At 37.2% G+C, this 25,339-nt stretch overlaps 1 protein-coding gene across 2 annotated transcripts in view; it reads right to left on the reverse strand.

Moving 5' to 3' along the window:
- KIF2A (kinesin family member 2A) overlaps positions 1-24,049 on the reverse strand; it is a 65,715-nt gene extending 41,666 nt beyond the window's left edge. Inside the window, exon 1 of one of the 2 annotated variants that reach the window (XM_021710941.1) lies at positions 23,983-24,049. The gene's annotated coding sequence lies outside the window, so the exon portion shown is untranslated. Of the gene's footprint in view, positions 1-516; positions 535-23,982 lie in introns of those variants that run through there. The other variant, XM_021710940.1, reaches the window with a different exon arrangement.
- Positions 24,050-25,339: the final 1,290 nt, after the last annotated feature.

Raw genomic sequence — 25,339 nt, forward strand, 5'->3', positions numbered from 1 at the left:
ATCCTTCTGCCTCAGCCTTCCAAGTAGTCAGAATTACAGGCATGCGCTACCACGCCCGGCTGATTTTTTGATTTATTGTCGAGATGAGGTCTCGCCGCCCAGGCGGGTCTCAAACCCGCGGGCTCAGGCAATCCACTCACCTCAGCCTCCCAAAGGCGCGGGATTACAGGTTGAGCCCCCGAGCCCGGCTCCAATTGCCTTTCAATGACCTCTAACAAAGCCCTGTATGATCTGACCCTTCATTACTTGTGATCTCATTCATCTCTACTAGAATAGCTTTCCTTTTTAACTGACTGATTTCTATCTCATACAATATCATCTCCATTCCCCAAACTCTCAAAAGATGGGTCAAGGGCTTAACTGTGAAAGCAACTGAAAATAGTGGTGTCATTTACTGAGATAAGTGGACATTAGAGGAGAAACAGGTATTGCGGGTGGGAGAAAATTATGAGCTACAAAACACTGGGAGGATTCAAAGGCAAAAGGTTAAAAAAAAGGAAATGAGATAACCCTTACTTTCAGACTATGATGCAGACAGACCTATGAAGGGGAAAAGATATGAAGCAAGACTTAGCAGAGAAAGCCTCAGACCTTCATGCAAATCTGGCAGTCTTGGCCAACCCAGAAGGCAGCTTCAGAGCAAGACTGCCCATCAGAAGAGTCCTACACTGGCCAAAATGGACATCCCTATTACCTATGTCATGCTCTGTCACTAGCAGGGGGTTTCCCAGGAAATTCAAGGCCCTGGCTACAAGCTAAAGATCCTGAAGGTACTAACAACTGGAGGCTGTCAGTTAACTGCACTCCCTGAAACTGAAGAAGCTCTTCCTCAGAGGGACAACTAAGCAGTACACTTACAGGATTGCCACAGGATAGGAAAGGAGAATGAGTTTAGCTGGTAGCGGGAATTGAAGAGCGAGCCCCAGAAAGCCATAAGCGGCCCTGTTGGAGCAAACTCCCCAACACTATCTGGGAGAAGTTACTTGTGCATCAAGCCCCACATCAATCACCATCTCCACAACATGAGCCACTCTTGCCCCTACCACCCCTGGCAGCCTCCCAACACTAATATCTACAAGTAGGACAAGAAGGTTACTGCAATAAAGGTTTTGGTGAAAGGGCTTAATATAAGGGCATTGGTATGGTTTCATCAACAGGAAGGAAGGAAAATTTAAGCCCAAGGAAGATGCACTTGGATACCAGAAAACCATAAAGAACCCTCAGCAGGAAATGTGGTTGAGGTTTCTGAAGAAATTAGTTACCAAGATGGGTGTCCAAGCAATTGTTAATAGTAATAGTTATCACGATAATGAGAATGGGAAAAAGCATGTGCATATTCCAAAAGGTAAGACCAACAGCACCATTCCTACTGTACGGCTTCTTCCACAGTACTCCAACCTTCCTGAACAAGGAGTGACAATGTACCATAACTAGGTATGCAAAAAAAAGTTAGACCTTCCAGCTTGGACAGCGTTGCAAGACCTTGTCTCTACAACAAAATAAAAAATAATAATTAGCTGAGTGTGGTGGCACACACCTGTAGTCCCAACTACTCGAGAGGCTTAGATGGAAGGATTGCCTGAGCCTGGAGTTTGAAGCCGTAGTGAGCCATGATTGTGCCACTGCACTCCCTGGGTAACAGTGAGACCCTGATTCAAAAAATAAAAAAGATCAGTGGGCAAAATATGTACCAGGGCTACAGACCACAATTTCACAGGGACCTTCATCACCAAAAACAGACCAGAGAGATCAGCAAGAAGAGGATAAAGAAAATCAAGGAGGAAATAAAATTTAAAAATCCAAATACCATTCAGTTTTTTCTGGTCCATTTGAGAAAATTCCTGTAGTCTACCCTCACTAACTCATTACCCTTTGACTCTCTGATTCCCATTTACTTTATCGTGAATTACATAATACATACTTCTACATTTAGGAAAAAATAATAGAGCAAACAACTGTGTACCTACCACGAGCCAGGTTAAGAAATACTTTTGAAACCCCGTATGTTCCCATCCCTAACTGAATCTCCCCCTCTCATCTTTCCCCTCCTCAAAGGTAACCACTGCCCTGACACTGGAGATAATCATACTCTTGCTTTTCCTTATAGTTTTACTACTTATAAATGCAACACACACACACACCCCCCTAATAGTATGCCTATCTTTAAACTGCATATAGATGATTTAATACTACTTTAAGGAATATTTCTTTTGCTCAACATATTTTCTGAGATTCATTTATGTTGTACGTAACAGCTGTTATGTATAAAATGTATATAACTCACTTTAACTACAATATAATATTTCATTGCTTGAATATGCCAAAATTTATTTATGCATCTTACTGCAGGTAGACGTTTGAGTTAAAAGTTTCTGCTATTAGGAATAATGATGCCATGGGCATTCTTACACTTGTGTACAAATATATCTCTAGTATATGTAATAAGAAAAGAAATACAGAGCAACAGAGTATACTCACATAAAACTTTTCTAGTTAGTGCTATGATGTTTCCTATCTATAATGGCTATACCTAAAATAAATTGTAATCCCACAAGCAATTACTTCACATCCACGAAAATATGTGCCAGACATAACAAATTATACTGTGGTTCTCATTTCTTTAATTTAATGAGGTTGTGCCTATTTTTGTTGGCCATCCAGGCCTTTTGAGTGTTTGTCCCTTTTTTTTCCTACTTCTCTACAGAAATTCTCTATATATTCTTGGTATTAATCATTTGTTACATGTACAGCAAGTATTTTCCCTAAGATTGTGGCTTATTATCTTTATGGTGTCTTTTGATTAAAGTTCTTCACCTTAATGTAGTAAAAATATTTTTTCCATTATGGCTTTTTTAGTGTATGTTATAAAATTCTTCCTGAGACTGAGCTCTCTAAGACAATCTCTTACATTTTCTTCTAAAGTTTTCAAAACCTTTCATATTCAGGACCTTAATCCACAGGCATTTTGATATGCGTGTATAACAACACGATTTCCTTTTCCCTCCCCTATGCAAAACAAATTGTTCCAGCACCATTTCCTGAAAGACTTTCTTTCTCCTACTTTATCTGCAATATTACCTCTACCATATTTCCAGCATAGATGCATGTCTTTCTTTATCCCTGAACCAAAATTACACTGTTTTACTATTATAGCTTTGCTTATTAGTAAGTCTTGCCATATGACAGAATAAGCCCTTGCCTTATTATTCTTTATGAGTTTCTTTGGTCTTCTTGGTTTTCTGCATGTCTGTATACATTTTTTTTTTTGAGCTGGAGTTTCTCTCTGTCGCCCAGACTGGAGTGCAGTGGCCGCTCCCGGCCACCGCAGCCTCGCCCTGCTGGGCTCCAACAATCCTCCCGCCTCAGCCTTCCAAGGAGCCGGAATTACAGGCGCACACTACCACGCCCGGCTGATTTTTTGATTTATTGTAGAGATGAGGTCTCGCTGCCCAGGCGGGTCTCGAACCCGCGGGCTCAGGCAATCCACTCACCTCAGCCTCCCAAAGCACGGGATTACAGGCTGAGCCACCAAGCCCGGCTAGTCTGTATACATTTTAGAATCACCTTGTCAAGAGTCAAAAATCATATAAAGGAACAACAACAAAACACCACCTATTGGGATTCTAAATTAAATTGAACTGAATATTTTGTTCTGGATTTTGACATTCACTGATCAAGAGTGATACTGGCCAGCAGTTTTCCTTCCTCATAACAACCTTATTAGATTTTGGAATCATGATTATGGTAGCCTCATAAAATGATTTTTTAATGGCAGAGTTCTCGCTTCCCATACTCTGGAATAGCTAGTGTAAACTTAGATTACTGGGCTGTGCAGTGCCTCACACCTATAATCCCAGCACTTTGGGAGGCCAAGGTGGGACAATCGATTGAGCCCAGGAGTTCAAGAAAAGTCTGGGCAACAAAATGAGATCTCATCTCTACAAAAAACAAAAAAAATTAGCCTGGCATGGTGATGTGTACCTGTAGTCCCAGTTACTTAGGAGGCTGAGGTGGAAGGATCACCTGAGCCCAGAAGGTAAAGGTTGTGGTGAGCGGTGATCATGCCACTGCACTCCAGCTTGGGCAACAGAGACACCAACTCAAAAAAAAAAAAAAAATTAGATTATTCGAATCCTGAATGTTTATAGGCACTGCTTAAAACCACCTTGACTTGGGTTGCTATCCTTAATAATTATAGAATTATTATAGTTTTCTATTCTTGATTATTTTGATAATTATATTTTTTCTATGAGTTTTAGGAAGTTTTCACATCTTTGGCATAATATCTGTTTAATGCCTGTGGCATCTGTAATAATGTCCACATTTTCATTCCCAATTTTTTGTTAACTTTTTTTCTTAATCAATCTCACCTGGGATTTTTCCATTTTATTTGCCTCTTCCAAGAATAAACACGTGGTTTTGTTGAACCTTTTATTAGGCGCTATTAAATACTTTCTGTTCTTATTATTTCTTTCTATCAACTTACTTTGGACATACTTTGCAGGTTTTTTTCCCTTAAATTTTTTTTTTTTTGAGTTGGAGTCTTACTCTGTCACCAAGACTGGAGTGCAGTGGCCGCTCCCGGCCACCACAGCCTCGATCTCCCGGGCTCCGGCGATCTTTCCGCCTCAGCCTTCCGAGTAGCCGAAATTACAGGCATGCGCTACCACGCCAGCTGATTTTTTTTTATTTATCGTAGAGATGAGGTCTCGCTGCCCAGGTGGGTCTCGAACCTGCAGGCTCAGGCAATCCACTCACCTCAGCCTCCCAAAGGCGCGGGATTACAGGCTCAGCCACTGAGCCCAGTTTCCCCTTAAATTTTGAAGATGAATGGTTAACTCATTCATCCTTATCCTTTCTTTTTTTCTCAAAAAAATTAGGTTACACAGCCGGGCTCGGTGGCTCAGCCTGTAATCCCAGGGCTCTGGGAGGCTGAGGTGAGTGGATGGCCTGAGCCCGCGGGGTTTGAGACCTGCCTGGGCAACTTGGCGAAACCTCATCTCTACAATCAATAAAAAAAAAATTAGCCGGGCGTGGTAGCACGTGCCTATAGTTCCAGCTACTCGGAAGGCTGAGGCGGAAGGATCGCCGGAGCCCAGCAGGTCGAGGCTGCGGTGGCCGGGAGCGGCCACTGCACTCCAGTCTGGGTGACAGAGTGAGACTCCAACTCAAAAAAAAAAAAAAAAATTAGGTTACACATTTCTATACCAGAACTGCTTTAGCAGCATCTTACAAGTTCTTATATGTAGTATTTTTGTTATTGTTCAGTTCCAACTATTTTTCTAATTTTTCTTATGATTCTTTGGCTCATAAGTTATGTGGAAATGTTTCTCAAATCCCATACACATGGAGTTTTCAATGTATCCTATTCATGATTTCTAAAGATGAGAACCTGATCAATCAGAGCAAACAAAGTCACAAATACTTGGCATGACTTTTCTAGCGCACAGTGGCTGAATATCCCTTTATTTTTATTTTAATTGCACTGGACTGCCTCCCTTGATGGAAAATTTCCTATAGACCTAGCTCAGCAGCAATTTTAAGATCAGCATCTCTATTTTAAGAGGGGTTCAAATAGTGGACTTGACTCTGATCTCTTTTATAAGTCTCTTTCTCCCTCATCATCCTACAGGAACCAAACTTTTGCCATCCTTGCCAGCTTTGGCACCCACCCATCCATTCTTGCTCCACAAGCTTGTTTTGGAGTTCAGCTACACCTTTTTGGTTTTCTCTTCCGTGTCTGGAGCATAAGAATTCCAATACATGATTTTTGTTATACTATTTGACCAGAAGTCCCAATCTGTCTTTAAGTCATAGGTCATGTTCATAGAAAATGGAGGTCAGATCTGAAAACTGTAAGCTTACACTATTATGTAATAATCAACACTACTCTATAAAACGTAACTGTTGCCTTTTCAAACACTATCATTTTTTTTAAAAACTTAAGACTTAAAAAGTTTTCAGTTTTGTTTCAACCTACTTGTAAAGATAAGTTAGTGTAGAAAATGTCATCTGTTGAGAGTAAATTTTTTTTTTTAATTGCAAAAGTTTTGGAAAGTACAGGCAAACCCCTGCAGAATATCTCCCTAATCACATTTTCCCAATAGAAGATCTCTTGTTTTTTAAGACCCGAACTTCATAAAATGTACTTATCACTCAGTCCAAGATTTTCAGTCAATATTTATGTAAGAAAACATTTATATTTGTATGTGCTGAAACTCAATGAGCATTTTAAATACAAGAGTGTGCAAGAAAAGTTCAGAGTTACATTCCAAATATAAGTGACAGACTATCAGAATCATGATTATGAAAGTCATGCTGACTGGGCGTGGTGGCTTACACCTATAACACCAGCACGTTGGGAGGCTGAGGCACGAGAATTTCTTGAGCTCAGGTGTTCAAGACCAAGTCAGGCAACATAGCAAGACCTTGTCTCAAAAAAAAAAAAATTAGCCAGGCATGGTGGTGGTGCCTATAGTCCCAGGTACTTGGGAGGCTGACGCAGAAGGATCATCTGAGCTCCCAGGAGGACAAGGCTGTGATGAGCTGTGATTATCCCATTGCACTCCAGTCTGGGTGACAAAGTGAGACTCCGACTCAAAAAAAAAGTCACACCAAGAATCTAAGTGATACAAAATGTAGGCATAGGATGATGCTTTAATCATACTCAGTATAAGCCACTTACTGACAGTTTGCTTACCTGAATGTATTTCTATAGCCTCTCATATTTATTTAGCCCTTGTTTTGTTTAGTGCTGAGTCCCAAAACATTTAAGAAAATGCTGAAGAAAACACCTGTGATAGGCAAAAAGCAATTATAATGGAAGAAAAAATTTTTGCTATACATAAAACTGATTTGCTAATTTTACTGTTTACTGATCAAGCATGATAATATTTTACTTATATATAGGTGATTCACAGTATTGATTACATTTCTGAATTTGGTTAGGGAGTTCAGGTTGATGATTAATACATTGCAATTTTTTTTCCCATTTCACCTATGTGTAACCTCTTGGACTAAAAAAATCCCCAGCACAACAGTTTCATATGGTTCTACCTAATATAAAAGTAAATTTTACTCCAAATTTAGGTGTCAAAATAATTTTTAAAAATAAAATCTGCTAAATCAAATAATAATATGTAATAAATATTTTGATATGCAATCTTTACATTTTATGCTTAGTTCATCTTAAGAAATACCTTTATATCATTTAAGGCACTACTTTTTGTTATTGTGAAATTAGAGGGAAAATAGTTCACATCTCAATTTTTTAATATCTGTTGGTAAATAGTAAGGCCAATGATTTTTCAAAAAGAAAAAAAAGGCCGCAAGTGGCCGAACAGAACATACACCCAAATTCAAGCTGTCTCTGCCCCAGGAAGCAAAATGCATAGATTTCATGTTTCAAGACTTTCTAATCTTTAAAATTAAGATTTTTTTAAAAAGATTTGGTATTAGTGCTATTTAATTTGTCATAAAAACTCAAATATCCACTGAGCTGTCAAAAACAAGTTTTACATGTTGACAATTGCCTTTTAGTCTCTGAAAACAGGATCCTATTATATGTTTTCTAGTTCACAGCTGAGTTCACAGCAGCTGTGAGGCTAAGAAATGCCAGCAACCAATTAGGCTGGCATAAACCTTGTCTAGCATATAAAGTATAATTTGGTTGCAAATGCAGGAGACAGGAGCCAAAATAAATCAGCCACAAATACTAATAATATTTCATTACAAGTATTTAAAAGTCAGAAAATTTAAAATCCAACAAATATATGTATTTTATGAAAAGGATATGCTATTAGAACATTAGGAAAAATATGAAAAAGCAATCATCAATTCTTTTTAGACCGAAGCAGTTTTTTAAAAGGTTGCAGCTGTTTCTGACATACCTAGTATTACAATTTTTCCTGTTCCTAATTACCCTAATCATAGAATTGAGATATACATGAGCATATGACAAGTCTTCCCCAAAAGTGAACATTATTTTTTATCAGTTCCCTTTGAGATAGTTCTATGAAATTTTCTCTTTTCATACTTTTAAAATATTAATAAAATCTTTTCAAAACCTAAATATGTAAGAATACAACTAAAATGATTAGTAAAAATAAAACTTATAATACTTTAAAATGGCTATTTCCAAATCCTTTGAAGTTGTTAAAATCTGTTTGTTGAAAGTACGATAAATTTTAAAATATGACAAGAATAAGTGCTTTATTAAAGATAGTTAATAAAAACATAATTTTAAAAATTGTACACATACTCTGAGAAAACTAGTAGTCACTGGTGATTTGTGAACATAGCCAAGTAATGAAAACTAACAGGAAAGTCTAGCTCATATGACAATAAATTAAAATATATGGTCCTCTTGTGTATCTATTCTTGTTAAAGCCTCTAGCAATCCCTTCAATTTTCAATCAGAAAATCACTGCATAATTTGAAAGGATCTCTTTTATAGACTTAAAAAAATATGCTAATAAAATCTAGTTATCTCCTTTTGTACCTTTCAAGCAGAGACTAAGAGAGAAACATGCATAAATATCCATTCTCAGAAGAACAAAGAAATAAATACTACTCTGAAGTATAAAATCACACATTCAGACCAAGTGCTTGGCAGAACAATGATGTTTCCTAAGGATGAGTTAAAATACATATGTTTACTCAAAGCAGTTGGTAAACTGATAACTGAAATAAACACTTTTTACCAAGTTGGCTCCCACCAGAAGAGAATCCTGATAAATTATCTTAGAACACACTGACTGCAAAACGTTTGCCACCTCATATCATGTGATTGATTAAAACCTGTCATACATAATACATTTCCCACTTTTCTTAAACAATTAAACAAAAAATACTGATTCCAACCAATTGTATAATTAACTGTTAGCACCTAGTACCAGTTTGAAACATAAATTAAAAAATTTTAGTGCACCTTTCTAAGTTGAGTCAATAAAACATGTTAATTAACTCTTGCTGTCTAAGGTTTGTTTCAAGGTTGGTCTTTTAAATAGATACAATTTATTTCTTCAATTTACTAAAAGAATTCTAAAAGGATGATCCCTCAAGAACATAAAAATAATTCATTCCTTTAAGAAGTTTATAATATAACGATCTAATATCATAAGAGTAAAATGGGGGAAAGTTGGGAAAACAGATTGCGCCAAATGGTGCTTTAAAATAGAAAGACTAAAAGTGACAAGGATGCTATAAAAAAAAATCATTATTTAGAAAATGAAAGACATTGTTAACTACACAGTAATATTCATACGTGACATCTTGGTTTTGCCAACTACCTCAAAGCAGTCTATAATTTATACTTTTATACTCTAAAAGAAAATGTCAATCTGTTCCTAGATGCCACTGACCAGTAAATGAGGACAAAAAGAAATCTGTTGATTTGTTGGAGAGCATAGCAGATCCAGCAGAAGTCAAACTCTCAAACTCTGATATTCAGGTTTTGTTAGCTCATCTAGGCAGTGATGAAAAGAATCCTTAATGAGGACTATGTAAGCATTACACCTTCTTCAATGGCTTTGGTAGAACAAGGAACCATTAGAGAAGGACATAAATAATGCCTCAGCTGACACTGGTAACAGTGCTGTTGCTGTTAAGTAAATCCCTGGGGAATGTGACTTTGCCAAACATAGAGACCTTTCTGTTTTGGTTTATCACACTTAAGATGTTACTGTTTATAAATAAATTTAAAAGTTCTGACATTTCCCTTCTTAGACTTTAAACACAACACTGGAATTTTGACACTAGGAGAGAAAAAAGGTAATGATAGTGCTAAGATTTTTATGAAGAAAATAAAACTTAAAAATGGGACAAATTTTACTCATATTGCATACAAACTACAAATTTTCAAATTCTTACCTCACTTGTCTATTGTTTTGAAAGGGGCTGTGAAAACTTAATACTGCTCAGTTCCTCTGGGGTGACAGGGAGACTTCAGATCTATTGGGCTTTTCTTTTGTGGTTATTGAACTGCACTGCACATTAAGAATTTGAGTAGAATTATCATTTAGAAGGACCCATTGTGCAGTTTTTTAGAAAAATTCCACTCTGAATTCACATAAGGGTAGTAAGAAAAATATCATGAAGGAGCCATGATACCAATAAAAAGTATTAATTCACAGTAGTTTCCTAATATTGTTCAGCATATTTGGGGTTGGGAGAAAGGAGGATTAAAAAACTGTCTAAACCACTTGTAAAGAGAACATAAAAACAAAGACTCTAAATTCACGACATAATATGATTATGAATCTGGATGAAGTAGTGAAAATGTAAAAAAAAATAGCATAAGAAATAACTTCATAAAAGTTGTTAAACAAATGTTTATTAACTAAACAAATCTCAAAAAGTATGAGTCTTAATTAAAAGGCTGTACTTCATATCTACATTCCCTTGGGTGACAGAATATTCCAAATGTATCTTATTCATTTGTTAAAGAATAAAGATTTCCTATCTAGAATAATATCACAGACTTTTACAGTGGTGATGTTGAAACAACATGTTGCTGACAGTCCAAAATTACAGTTCACAGATGTTATGCTGAATATATTGAGAATGCTATCTAATTGCTCCCTGTTTAAATTCTTATTTACCCAAGAGAATTTCATACCAATACAGCTGTGCTTTTTTTTTTTTTGAGTTGGGGCCTCAATCTGTTGCTCAGGCTGGAGTAATTACGGCTCAACACAACCTTGACCTCCTGGGCTCGGGTGATCCTTCTGCCTCAGCCTCCTGAGTAAGTGGGACTGTAAGGGGGTATGCCAGCATACTCAGCTAATTTTTTGTGGGGATAAGGTCTCCAGCAATCTTCCCGCCTCCCAAAGTGTTGGGATTACAGGTATGAGCCACTGCACCCAACCTCAACTGTAACATTCTATGAATTTTTCATAGCTACACGTAGATATCACCTTCTCTTATGCTTAAATATATCCTAACAAGAGACGGATTGTGGGACGTTTTTCACCAGTCAGTACAATGTCACTACTCTCCCCAGGAATTTGTCATTCTAGCCCCTGCTCTATTCTACCCATGACGGTAGTAACTCTGAGCCAGGCAAAGTTCTCCCTTCAATGTCTGGCCAATTTGGGTTAGAACAATAGGTGATTAATTACTCTTTGCCAGTAGAATAAAATACGGACTAGAAAATTCAGTGTGGCAAGAGAAAAAGGTACACAAAGAGGGGAGTCACTGAAGTTCAGCATGGCTAAAGTCAGATTATCAGTTTGGTTCTGTAGGTATGAAGTTTGAGATAGCTATCCAGCGTAGATATGAAGCAAACTAATATACTGAAATTGGCACTAGATAAAGAAAAAAGCTTGGGCGTTGCCAAGATATAGATTATTCATTTTCAGCAGGATGATAGGGCCCCCAAAATGGTAAAAATTGGTTCTGCAGAGGGGGAGCTCTTAGATATTCCAATGGTTTATGACTCACCAAAGAGCCGTAACACATACATAGATGCAAAGTAATTTCACTGGGAAGGAGTGATTAAGAAAAAAATGTCAAAAAGGCTCTTTGGGGAGAGCAATCATGAAAAAGCAATTTGCAAAACAACGATACAGATAGTGTTTAAGACAATCAAAGTAGATGTGACCATCAAAAGAGTGAAGGTAGAAGTCCTGGTCTTCCAAGTACTGTATAGAGGTCAGAGAGATGATGAGATGACAGCAAAGGAGATTAGTTGCCAGGGGGAAAAGAAAAAAGAAAAACCAGCATAGAAGTCACAGAAGCCAAGTGAAAAAGGAATCTTGAAGAGCAAATTAACTGTGTCTAACGCTGCTAATAGATCAAGTAATATAAGAGCAATGCCTAAAAGTGAGAGTGGGGTTAAGAGGCTTTTTTTAGATGGGAGAAATAACAGTATGGAAACAGCGGATGAAGATGATTCAGCAAAGAAAAAAACTGATGATGCAGCACAGAGAGACCCACTGAAGTGGTGACCTGGGGCAGATGAAGGGACAGGATCCAGTGCACAAGTGGAGGAAATGGGCATAAAATAGGAACAGAAAGAACGTGTTCACAGCAATGTAAGGAAGGCAGGGTTATAGGCACAGATGTTGGTAGTTGGACAGATGTGGTAGATTCGCAGTTCTCTGATTGCTTATACGGCTCAGTGGTGAAACGGCAAGCAGCAAGGTCACCTGCTAAAAGTGTGGGTTGAGTTAGAAGCAAAAATTTCAAGGAATGAGAAGTTAGCAACATCTATAAGGTTTCCAATTGAGAAACCAGATAAATGGTGTTGGCATTAATTACTATTTGGAATACAAGAAACTCAGAAATATGGGGATAAAGGCAATGGATTCCATTTTTGATGAGTTTAAGATACTGGCAAGAAATTTAGATAATATCTAGATAACATCTAGACGTCAGATATGAAACTCGAGAAAAGGATCAGGCCTTCAAACGCATTTTGAAGAACAGTTTTTATTTAAAACATTTAAAAACTGTTATGAAACTTCCAAATTTACACAATGTAAAACAAACACCTACATTCTGCTTCACTAATTTTTAATACCAATCCTACTGCCGTGCCTCTCACCACTGGATTACTTTGAAGCAAATAGTAGCTATCATATCAATTTCATATTTACTTCATTATATGTACAGATATAATTTCATGGATTTTTAATATTATTCTTTTTAAAAAACCATTCCTTTTCACCTCAGCCCCCAAGTAGTTAGGTTATAGGCACTCACCACCATGTCCGGCTAAGGTTTTTTTTTTTTTTTGCAGAGACAAGGTCTCGCTATGTAGCCCTCGGCTCAAGGACTCAAGCAATCCTCCCGCCTCAGCCTCCCAAAGTGCTGGGATTACAAGACATGAGCTACCATGCCCAGCCACTGTTGTTTTTTTAATAAACTGAATCACATTCCTTGAATTCATCTTATAATATTAAAGATATGATTTTTAAAAACCAAAAACTAAAACTAAAACAAACATTCTTTACCATAATTCAAGTTTAAACTCCATTTCCCATGCATCTCTTTATGCCTGGTTTTGTGCTGTGCTTATTATGGTCTCTAAATCCTGACACATTATACAACATATGCACACTTACACAGATAATAGGCAACTCTCTCCCACCCTTCAACTCTAGTAACAAAGACAGATGACTTTAAGACTAGAATTTCAATGTATTTCAAGGCTTCATTCATCCTACACCAAAGAATGGCAGTGTATTTGCTGACAAATGCTAAATTAATTTTCTTTCTGTGTTAAAAGGTCAAGAATGAGTGTTAGGATCAAGGAAGAACAAATGTAAATATATTAGGTGATACAGACCATGGAGAGGGCTACAGAAGTAGAAGGACATAAAAGCAGTTCTCATCTTGGATTCAATAATGGTTTCTTAGAAGTAACAAAAACACAGCAACAAAAGAAAAAAAAAACAGATAAATTGGACTTCATCAAAATAAAAGCTTTTGGGGGGGGTGAAGCTCTGGAGTCACCTAGGCCCCCTCACCTTCCTGTTGAAGCTCCCCCTAAGTAGCCAGGGCTCACAAAGTTAAAAACTTTTGTGCTTCAAAGGATACAATCAAGAAAGGGAAATGATAACCCAGAATTAGAGAAAATATCAGATAAGGCAGCAGTATCCAAAGTATAAAAGAACTTTTACACCTCAATAAAAAAAGACAAATAACCCATTTATAAAGTGGACAAAGAATTTGACCTGATCTCTCTCTAAAAGACATACAAATGACAAATCAACACATGGAAAGATGTTCAACACTATTAGTCATTAGGGAAACGCAAATCACAACAACAGTGAAATATCATTTCATACACAAAAGGATGACTATAGAAAAAACAGACAGACATTAACAAGTTTTGGCAAAGATGTGGAAGAACTGGAACCCACAAATATTGGTAGGAATATTGGTGTAGCCACTTTGGAAAACAAAGTGGCAGTTTCTCAAAAAGTTAAGCATAGTTACCATATGACTACACAAAAACTTGTATATGAATGCTATTCACAACAGTCAAAAAACTGGAAACAACCCAAATGTCCATTAATTAATAGGTGGATAAATGAAATGGAACATTATTCAGTCATAAAAAGGGGATAAACTGAGTATGGATTATGCTAGTAACAGAAGTCAGACACTATAAAGGCTATAAATACACAGTTTCGTTTATATGTAATGTCCGGAATAGGCAAATCCACAAAGATTAAAAAGCTGATTAGTAGAAGCCAGAGGTTAGAGTGAGAGGGAAATGCAGACTGACCGCTAATGGGTATGGGTTTCTTTTTGGGGTGATAACAAATTCTGAAATTAGACAATGGTAATAATTGTACAACATTATAAATAAACTTTAAAAATGACTGCACTGTACACTTTAAAAATCTGTTCAAGTTTATTAGGTTAAAACTATAATGATTATTTCTCAAGTTTTTTAAATTAGAAAATAACTTTCTTCTCATAATCAGACACGATGTATGATATTCTCTTTATTTTTTTGTATTGGCTGATACAGATAAACTGTAACTCAGAACACTAGGGCTTAAATGTTTTCTATTACATGTTTGGACCTCATAAGCACTTTATAAATTAAGCATGTTATTTCTCATGGGTCAGTTAACTTTAGGAAAAAACATTCTACGGGCACATCCTGAACTTCACAGTATAAGCTAGCAAATCTCAAAGTTGGTTATATATTGTGTGGATAAGGGTATGAGGAAACAAGCATTTTTGCAGATAGATAGTGAAGGTAAATTCACACTCCACGGAAGACAAGTCAACAAGATCTATCAACATTACAAATACACAATTCTTTGACCCAGAGACTCTACTTCTAGGACTTTCTCCTACAGATCTATTTGTGTGTATATAAATAACAGAAGTTCAAGCTTATTCAATACTATAGTATTGGCTGTATAGTAGCTACAGATTAGGCACAAATGTAAATGTCAACAATAAAAGAATGGTTAAATAAGTTGTGGTATATTTAATCACTAATAAAATGCAATATAAAAATGAGATTATTATTTACATATTTGAAAGGACTCCAAGATATCATTATTATTACGTGAAAATAAAATTAAGAAGCACCAGTGTATACATCATCCATAGGGAAAAGGTGTATATTTATACATATTTATAACATACATAGATATACATACAAAAACACACATTTTCTTGAAAATGGAAAAGAAGTAACTGTACAAATATACAAGAAGCAGTTAATACTGTGTGTCTCTTGGGAGAAGAACTGTGCAGTTGAGAGTAAGGGTAGGATAGAAACTTATACACCCTTTTAGAACTTAATTATTAAACATGGGACTACACTGTTATTCAAAACAAATAATTAAATTTAAAAGCATACATTAAAAGCAATGACATACACCTTTACATCACACTCTTGATGCCTGGAGGATGAACAGAAATAATTTTTTTTTCAAATGTCAAAACTTGAATAGACACAGCAGTGAACAAATGTCACAGGTAGAAGTTCATTTAATCACTAGTTCAGCAAATCATATAATTTATAAAGTATGCAGAAGTCCTGTGCTAGGCAGTGGGAATATAGTAGAACCTGAGTGACCAGACACAATTAAACAGATAATACAATCCCATGAATGTTTTTGACAGGGTAAATAGAGGGGACCTGAAGCTCATAAAGCAGGGAAACCATCCGAGGTTCTGGAAGTCAGGGAAGGACAGAATGTTTAACAAAAGCAAAAAGTTAGGTAAAAGTGGAGTGCTCCAAGAAGTTCTGCTTCTCTAGACCATTATATGTCTCAAATAGGTGGCAAGGATGAACAGAAGCAGCAGATTATATTGTTCATGGACCACAGTAAGCTATGTTAGAATTGGGTTTTATACAAAAGGCAACAGATAATAGAGAAAACTTTTAAAGTTTTAAGCAGGCGATCAGGGAGTCAAACTTACGCTTGAAGGGTTACTCTCAAATAGTCATTAGCCAAAGATGGAGAGATCTATTAGGAATTTGTTGCAACAGTATAGGCAACGCTAGTCTCACTACAGTTACAGTGGTAGGGATGGAAAAGGTACTTAAGCAGTTAAATTAAATTAAGAGACCCCGATGATAGAATATAAGATTGAGAGAGCACAAGACACCCAGGTTTCTGATTGGGGCAACAGAATGAAAGTGGTATGGGATACTGAGGGAGAGGACTCTAATTTAGGAAGGATTCAGATTAGGGAAGAAAGTGATAGGCTCACTTTTAGCCAGGCTGAATTTGAGTGTTTATGAGCCATCCAAGTAGAAATATCCCGTAATCCATTAGATATACAAACACTACATGTCCATAGCCAACCTGGGCTGAAGAAAGGCATTTAGCTCACCCAGAAGAGAATGCTATGTAAGAAATACTTAGGATCGAGCCCTGAGGAACACCAACACTTAAAGGGAGTGGAGAGAGAAAGAAGCACCTGTAAAGTTTAAAAAGAAAAGTTCTGACGAACAGGAAAAACACAGGAAGTTGTAATTAATTTTAATCAAGGAAATGCTCTTAATAGAAACCCCAAAGAGCATATAAGGTTAAAAGGAGTGTATCACTATTAAAACTGCAACCCAAAGAGGATATAAAGAAAATATTCACTGTATATTTAGGGCCATGTTACAATCAACTTTTAATATATAAGCTAAAACTTAAAAAAAAATTTAAAAAAATGCAACCCACAAATAACTCCAAAATAATTTCAAACAATAGGTTTATAAAAATAAAGATTAAACATAAATTTGGGTAGACCCCCAAATCAACCTATTATGGCAGCAGACTTAAGCAAATTACTATAACATCACCTTTTCCTGACAATATTGCTGTTCATCTTATAAGAAGCATTCTTTCACGTGACTGCATTTGTTCTTGTCTAAGCTTTGAAAGTCTTATGAACAAAGGGGGCCTAAGCATAGGCAACGGCAGAGAGATTGGAGAAAACGAGAATTTCTTTCTCACAAGAAATGACAGCACACTGAGCATTTGATGTGAGCACAAGAGTTACTTAATATTATATTGGAACAAACACAGTAAACTTTTCTGAGGAAAAGTCCTTTATTCCTTCAAAGACATGAGATGAAGGGACACATGATATCATACAGTAAATACTAGCTAAGAGTAGCAAAAACCCCAGAAGGCAGTCTATACCCCCGAAAGAAAAATGAAAGCATGATGTAATTAATTACAGGACTTCCAATGTCGGGAATATTCATAGTATACCAAGAGCTCTACAAGAAACTAGAATGTAGAAGACTTTGGAGGTAGATGATCAATGTTCTAATCTCAGATTTCCTACTTGATATATGACTTTGGACAAGTCCATTTCCTAATTATAGCGACAGAAGCAAGTTTTGATCAACAGTAGTACTTCATCAAAGACTGTCTGTGGTTAAAGTCCAAGACTTACCTCACTAATTAGGGCTTCTAATTTGTTCTAATTTCCTAAAAACCTTATAGGTAAATCACTATGTCCTAATCCATAGTAAAATATAGGCTTAAAAATACTACTTCCAAAAGAGTTTAATGCTGTTTGTACCCCCAACTCACTTTTCATGACATTAAAATATTATAATTAGATTTCACATGCATCTTAAGGCAGGAATTCCCTATTGTTCAATCAGAACACGTAGACCTCTGTTAAAATTCAACGGCTGATCTCAAGGATGAGGGCTCTAGACACACTGCTTGGACATTTGTCATGGCACTTGAACCATAAACTCAAGTATGTTCATGAACCAAAGTAAAAAAAATTGGACTAACGTTGTCAAGCATATTTGAATCCTTCTCACTGCACTATAGCTCGTTAAAATTTTTTTCTTTTCAACACACCCTAAATCTCTCAAATTGGCCAACAGACTATGTACATGACAAAAACGAACAGCAAAATTTTACCTTAACTGTATAACTATATGGTTGATCCCCATTCTTAAAATATTATAAACTCTTATCATTAATTGGTCCATTACTTCAAGAGTGTCTTTGACTTTTAACACCTAAAGTTTGCACAGTCCCCTCCCCCAACTTTTGAGGTTCACAGCAAAATTGAGTGGAAGGTATAGAGATTTCCCATATAATTCTTGCCCCCACATTCACACAGTCTCCTCCACTATCAATATCCATCACCAAAATATTAGTTACAATCCATGAACCTACACTGACTGACATAAAATTATCACCCACAGTCAAATCACTAGCTTACATTTATGTTGACTCTTGGGGTTGTACCTTCTGAGTTTTGGCAAATGTATCATGACAAATGTCCAGTTTTACAGTATAATACAGAATAATTTCACTGTCCTAAAAATTCTCCGCAATCTGCTTATTTATCTCTTGCTTACCCCTTTTTAAGTTGTAAACTGCAAACAGTGCTTAAGAAATGGCACTTAAAATACTGAGAATGAAAAAGAGAAGGCAAATGCCAGGATAGAAAAAAAGAAATAGGCCAAAAATAAGAGCAAAGAAAAAGTAAAAAAGAGCAACTGCATTTCAAGAATCAAAACACTTCAACCCTTAAAGAGATGAAGCCAGATTCTTTATGTACTGCTTTTCCTTCCCATTTCGTTCCAGGAATTCGAAGAGGGTCTAGGCTAATACGCTATAGCTCAGTATTAAGAAGGCAAAGCAGTTAGCTTAAATAAATTCCTGTTGCATGTAACCAATTATTGAAAATGACCTATTCCCTAAACTCGCTTACCTTTAAGGTATCAGTGGCAAAAACTATACATAGCCCAAGTTGGATGCTGTCTTCCACATCACATTGTACACAGGCTCTAATCTCTGCATTATATTGATGAATAGGATTAGCCTGATTAAAGAGAACTGAAGATATTTTATGCCCTACACTCAGACTTTTCACATGTTAAGCCCTTTCCTTTCAACTCATATGTACTTAGCACAAGTGATATATTGCTATACAACATCAGTTCTTGTTGCAGTGTGTTTCTGCATCTCACCTGTTCCTTAAGCATTGCTCATCCTCCTAGATTGATGCAATCGCATCCATGCTGGCTCGCATTTTCAGTACTACTCTCCCTCTAATCTATCGCTATATCACTCGCTAACTCCTATTACTGCTTTTAGGAGATTAAGTACTATAGTAGTTTCCAAGTGTCCTAGAAATTAATTCCAAGATCCTTACCTTACTTCTGTTTCCAAGTCTTTAATAGGGTGCCCCAGATTACCCCTCCCTTCCTTATCTTCCTCATCTATCACCCTCCCTCTGCCTGTTTTAAATGCCCTTTACTCACAGCTCTGTTTCCAGCTCAGGAACTTTTTCCATGCTGTTACACATGCCTGGAATGCCTCCTTTCCCCCAGGGCAATCTACTGGTCATCTTCCTCCCTTCATTTAAACATCATGCTTCATGAAGTCTTCCCAGATCGCTCTTAGGAGATGCTACTTTAACTAAAATAATGATCACAACCTGGCTGCACAGTGGAATCACCAGTGTGTGAGGAATCATACGAAAAAATACTGATGCCCAGGCTCCACATCAGACAGAATTTCTTTTTTTTTTTTTTTTGAGTTGGAGACTCACTCTGTCGCCCAGACTGGAGTGCAGTGGCCGCTCCCGGCCACCACAGCCTCGACCTGCTGGGCTCCGGCGATCCTTCTGCCTCAGCCTTCCAAGTAGCTGGAACTACAGGCGTGCGCTACCACGCCCGGCTCATTTTTTGATTTATTGTAGAGATGAAGTCTTGCCAAGTTGCCCAGGCAGGTCTCAAACCCGCGGGCTCAGGCAATCCACTCACCTCCAGCCTCCCAAAGTGCTGGGATTACAGGCTAAGCCACCGAGCCCGGCCACTAGACAGAATTTCTAGGCAAAGGAACCAGATATTGGTAGTGGTAGGTTGTTTTTTTGGTTTCATTTTTCCAAAGTTCCACAGGTGAGTTAATGAGCAGCCAGGGGCAACCACTACAGGTTGAGTACTCCCAATCCAAACATCGGAACTGCTCCAGAATCTGAAAATTTTTGAGCACTGACATGACACTAACAGTGGAAACTCTACACCTGACCTCGTGTGACAAGTTGCAGTTTATTCTGCCTGCCATTGTTTGTTGTTGCAGTTAAGTTTAATAGCTGATAAAGATGTTCTGGTGATGCTACTGTGCTTAGTTACTCTGAACACATTTCTCCACTGTATTAATGGTATGTCATTTTTTATGGCTAAATACATTTGTGTAAATAACTGTAGGAAAATAACTGCCTACTGGAAGTGTATAAATTCGGAGACAGGAATGATGGTGATGCCAAACAACCAGATTACCACATGGGTGGCCTTGCCTTCTGATGGTTCAATGTACAGAAACTTTGTTTCATGCACAAAATTATTAAAAAATTGAATGGCCTCAGCCTTTGGATGCGAATCCGCTGAGCTGGTGCCAGTAGGTATAAACGTGCTTCCTGGCAAGACACCTCACTGTCCCGCTTCCTTTCTGCGGCCAGTTTCCACTACACTCACACACATTCCCATTGTTTTGAGCACTTCATAATATCATTTTTTAAGAGTCTCTTTCACTTATTAAGTAGATAATATATTTTGATGACACACAGAATGAATAACCTAGTGTTAGGGTAAACCGAGGCAAGGTAGGCCAGTACCACAGGAATAATGCAAAGAATTGAAAAGGCAAAGAGTTTATTCCGCTCAAGAGAGAATAGAGGCCAGGTGCGGTGGCTCAGGCCTGAAATCCCAGCACTTTGGGAGGCCGAGGTGAGAGAACTGCCTGAGCCCACAGGTTTGAGGCCAACCTGGGCCAACCTGGCAAGACCTCGTCTCCACAATAAATCAAAAATTAGCCAGGCATGGTGGAGCATGCCTGGAAGGCTGAGATGGAAGGATCGCCTGAGCTAGCAGATCGAGGCTAAGGTGGCTGTGAGCATGTCACTCACTACACTCCAGCCTGAGCGACAGAAGAAAATAAATAAATAAACAGATGAATAGATAGATAAAGTTTCAGCAAGGAGAAGGCAAAAAAAATGAATGAAGTTATCTTCAGGTTATGTGCACAAGATACTTATTAAACATAAGTGAACTTTGTGTTTAAACCTGGGACCCATCCCCCAAGATATCTCATTATATATACATGCAAGTATTCCAAAAGAAAAAAAAAAAAAAAAAAGAAATCCCAAACACTTCTGGTCCCAAGCATTTTGATTAAGGGATATTCAACCTGCACTAACTCTATTCAATCTAGACACAGAACTCTCACAATTCTATTTATCCAACACGTACTCTGCATATACACATAGCTCACATCCCTAAAATATACTTAACCACATAGCCTGACCAATGCACATAATGCAAATATATGAATATATATGAAATGGCTCTTCATAAGTATACACACTTTACAGTACAGTTTATATGCTCTGGGCATCAGTTTCCTCTGTATAAAATGGGGAAGATACTGTGTACCTTATAGGGTTGTCAAATAAGACACTATATAATACATTAAGCAGACAGTCTTATGAAGAGCACATTATATAAGAGTAGTCTTATACAGAGCGACAATCTTATGAAGGGTACCAATGTTACATCTTATGTATCTAGAGTAACAGCTGGATTGACTCTCTAAGAAATTAACAATTCAAGTGGCAGTATGGAAGACGTAGGCTATCTGGATATGGTTGAGTAGACAGTTGCTGGCCAAGGATATGATCAAAAAGTTCACTCTCAGCACAGTGTAGACAATCAGCAACTTTTACCATAAGTATGTCTGTACTGATCCTGTCATTCCTTTAGATGAAATTTGGTTAAAATTAATGCCAAAACCAATTTAAAAAACAAACAAAAGGAGAAAAAGTGTTCAAAATAAAAACACAGCCCTGGAAAGCATGTGATTGTTATATGGCCATAATGTATGAGGAGGTTATTCCCAAATCACATGTAAGCACCAGTAGCTGGCTCCACCTCTATTTTCATGTTCTATTTCCTCACTCTCTGTTTACAAGCACCCCAACCCAGGATATTTACAGAGAAACCTGCTGGCAAGGGCTACCCGGCCAGAAACTTAAAACTGAATAAACTTTATTCCTTGTGACATCAAAAGAGGATTTAAAAGGTGCAAAGTTAAACTTAACCGGATACTAGAGGATAGGAAATAGGCCAATAATGACAATGCCAATTTCAATTGGCTGACAAGTGCTATCAGGACTGACTAAGAATTCTGAGGCTGAATTAGGGTTCATCAGGAAAGCATGCTATGAGGGATAATGAATACAGGTCAGTTACAGGAGGTGAGAAGGACAGCATGTATGATATGTATTTTTCAACCAAAAGATCAATGACTTCAAGAGTCTAACTAAAAAGTCTAAACCTAAAAAGAAGAATGGTAATGGTTTACACAAAAAATAACATATGTCTATTAGAACTAATTTTACTACAGATAAATCATTTATTTACTTGTTTGTGAGGGCAGAAATAATTTCTGCTTTATTCTTTTTCTTTTTTGGTATCTCCAACACCTATCAGAATACTTGATATGTAGTAGACTGTTAATAAAAGGGTATATAATGAAATCTGCAATAAGAAAACAGAGAAATGTAAGATCACATTATTTTGATAAGCTATAATCATTTACGGTCCATACTCCAAAATACCATGCACCTTAGTACATGACCCCCTGAACTGTAAGCTTTACTGTGGTGGATAACAAGAAAACTACTACTTAGTACCAAAATTGAGAAAGACCTAGGCAAGGGATAGATTTAGAAGCAAGATTTTTAAGCGGGGCATTTCCTGTCCCCATATTGCTTTTGGGAGAGAGTTTAATATGGTGAAGTTCTATAATGTCTATTTTCACCAAGATATTATAATACTATTAATACTACTTTAGTTAAAAGAGCTGGAAAGCAACCTAACCTTTAGTTGTGCTACAACTAAACCAAGAGTGAAAATTAGTTTTATCCAGGGCTTAAAATTTTTATCTACTCTTAAACTAAGGCTCATAATCTGAAAACAAACACTTAAAATTATTTTTAGGTTACAGAAGAAGGTGTTAAAATCAAAGTGGACAGCTGAATCAAAGAATTAAAAGATTAATGCGAGCCGGGCTTGGTGGCTCAGCCTGTAATCCCACGCCTTTGGGAGGGTGAGGTGAGTGGATTGCCTGAGCCCGCGGGTTCGAGACCCGCCTGGGCAGCAAGACCTCATCTCTACAATAAATCAAAAAATCAGCTGGGCGTAGTAGCAAATGCCTGTAATTCCGGCTACTTGGAAGGCTGAGGCGGAAGGATCGCCAGAGTCCAGCAGGTCGAGGCTGCAGTGGCCAGGAGCGGCCACTGCACTCCAGTCTGGGCGACAGAGTGAGACTCCAACTCAAAAAAAAAAAAAAAAAAAGATTAATGCGGTATCAGTGACAAGCACACTTGTGAATAGAAAGAACAGGTCCAGATGATCACTCACAGAATCCTGTTCTAGATTTTCCACACTCATGCCCCTTTCCCTATTTGAGCAAACATAGACTTAACTGGATCTTGCTATTTTCTCTAGGATTTTTAAAACTATGACACATAAAACAAGCTGACACATAGCCTTTTCCTAGACTTCCAAAATTTCTGTCATAAGAATCAAGTGACTAGACAATGAATATAGATCCCTGGCTTTCTGAAGCACTTCTGGGATCAACAAATGAGTGACTATAGAAAAGGGCTTTAAAATCTTAGATTACTGAATCTTGACCTTTATAACAGTTAATAAAACATAAGCATTCAGTGTGATCTTACCAACTTAAAGGATGTTATCAATAAGTTTTCTGAGCCTCTTTGGTATCAGAGGAAAGGATTTGACTACAAGGGCTTGTCTCAGAAAAATAAAATTTTTTAAAAGTACACAAAGCACACAACTTCATACCATCAGAAGACAACTGCCAACATTAAGAGAGCTAGGAGTGAAGGGATTTAGGCTTTTGGTCCATGTTATGGCCCCTTATTAACCTTATGATCTTGGCAAATAATCGAATCTCAGAATCTTCACCTGTAAAGCTGCCATCTTCCTAACCTGCTTACCTCACACCGCTCCTGTGAGGATCCACTTAGATAATGTTTGGAGGCACTTGGGAAACTATGAAGGCCTAACAAATACATATACAGAACCATTATCATCTAGTCATCATGCAAAAGGGGGTTATTAAACCACAAATTCCCCCATAATCAGTCACATAATTGAACTTAAAGAACTGTATTGCTACATGATTTATTTTTACTGCCTAACTTTAAGCAGTCTATTCTCCAGAAGTCTATATAATGTCATGTAAAGATGAACTAGCAGAAGAATAAATGCAGCAAAGTATATAAAAAATTAGGTCATCTAAAAACTTTTCTAAAGATTCCCTGCCCCTAAATCCAAAATTACTAAAAGGTCTTTTGACATCCTCAATTTCCTCTGAATTTAAGATGCATAACTAAGGTACTCTTTTCACCAATGTTTAATTAAGACACAGAAATATTTTCCTCCCACAATTCAGGGTTTTGTAAACTTCTAGTAACTATACCAAATCACTTCTTACCAGGGATCATTCCAATCAGGTTCTATAACATTGTTCTCTGGTGCCTTCCACATAAATGTGAAGCAATTTCTTATAACTTGTTCAGGCTATAGAAAGCTCTATATGGTTTCAAAATAACAGTGAATTCCTCATTGACTGTCATAGTTCTTTATAGACAGTCTGGTTCCCATGCTAAGCAAGAAAGGTTCCTGGCTGTCACTGACAAGCTCTAAAAATCTGGATAAGTCACTTATGGTGACTTAGGACTCAGTTTTCACATTTATAAAAACGAGAACTAGTTTATTTTCAAGGATCTTCTTGGTGGAAGTATCTTGAAGATTTTCTTTATAACACTTGTAGCAATACTGTGACTAAGAGACCCTAAAGAATAATATCACCTTAGCTGCAGCTTCCAAATAGTCAACATTTCTTATCCTCCCCCCAGTCTCCAAAAGAGTAGTGACAGCTACTGTAGAACTGGTAACAGTGCAGCTTAAAAAAAAAAAGAAATCTTCCAATAAAAAAGTTACATAATAGTAAGACTGTAGTTTTATTTTAAGAGCCACTGAATTCTAAAAAGAAATTGAATCAGAAAGATAATAGGAAGACACATGAAAGAAAATATACATGAATGTTTATTTCCAGAAACCAGCCCGATTTCATACCAGGTTATTTCCAGCAGCAGGGAACAATCTCAGAAGTTCACACCTAAACCCTGTCACTTATCTTAGAATACCAGAAAAGTCAGATTAGCCTTAGTGGATCCCTATTTCAATCAACGCTAGAGATCTTGAACTAAGAGGCCAGTGAGAAGTAGGGAAGCAAAGCAGGAAGGTGGCAGCACAGAGCAAGCATAGACAACGTCCTGGTAAGATTTC

Source organism: Carlito syrichta, unplaced genomic scaffold, assembly GCF_000164805.1.
Source record: "Carlito syrichta isolate Samal-C Ts95f unplaced genomic scaffold, Tarsius_syrichta-2.0.1 Scaffold301694, whole genome shotgun sequence".
Taxonomy (NCBI): domain Eukaryota; kingdom Metazoa; phylum Chordata; class Mammalia; order Primates; family Tarsiidae; genus Carlito; species Carlito syrichta.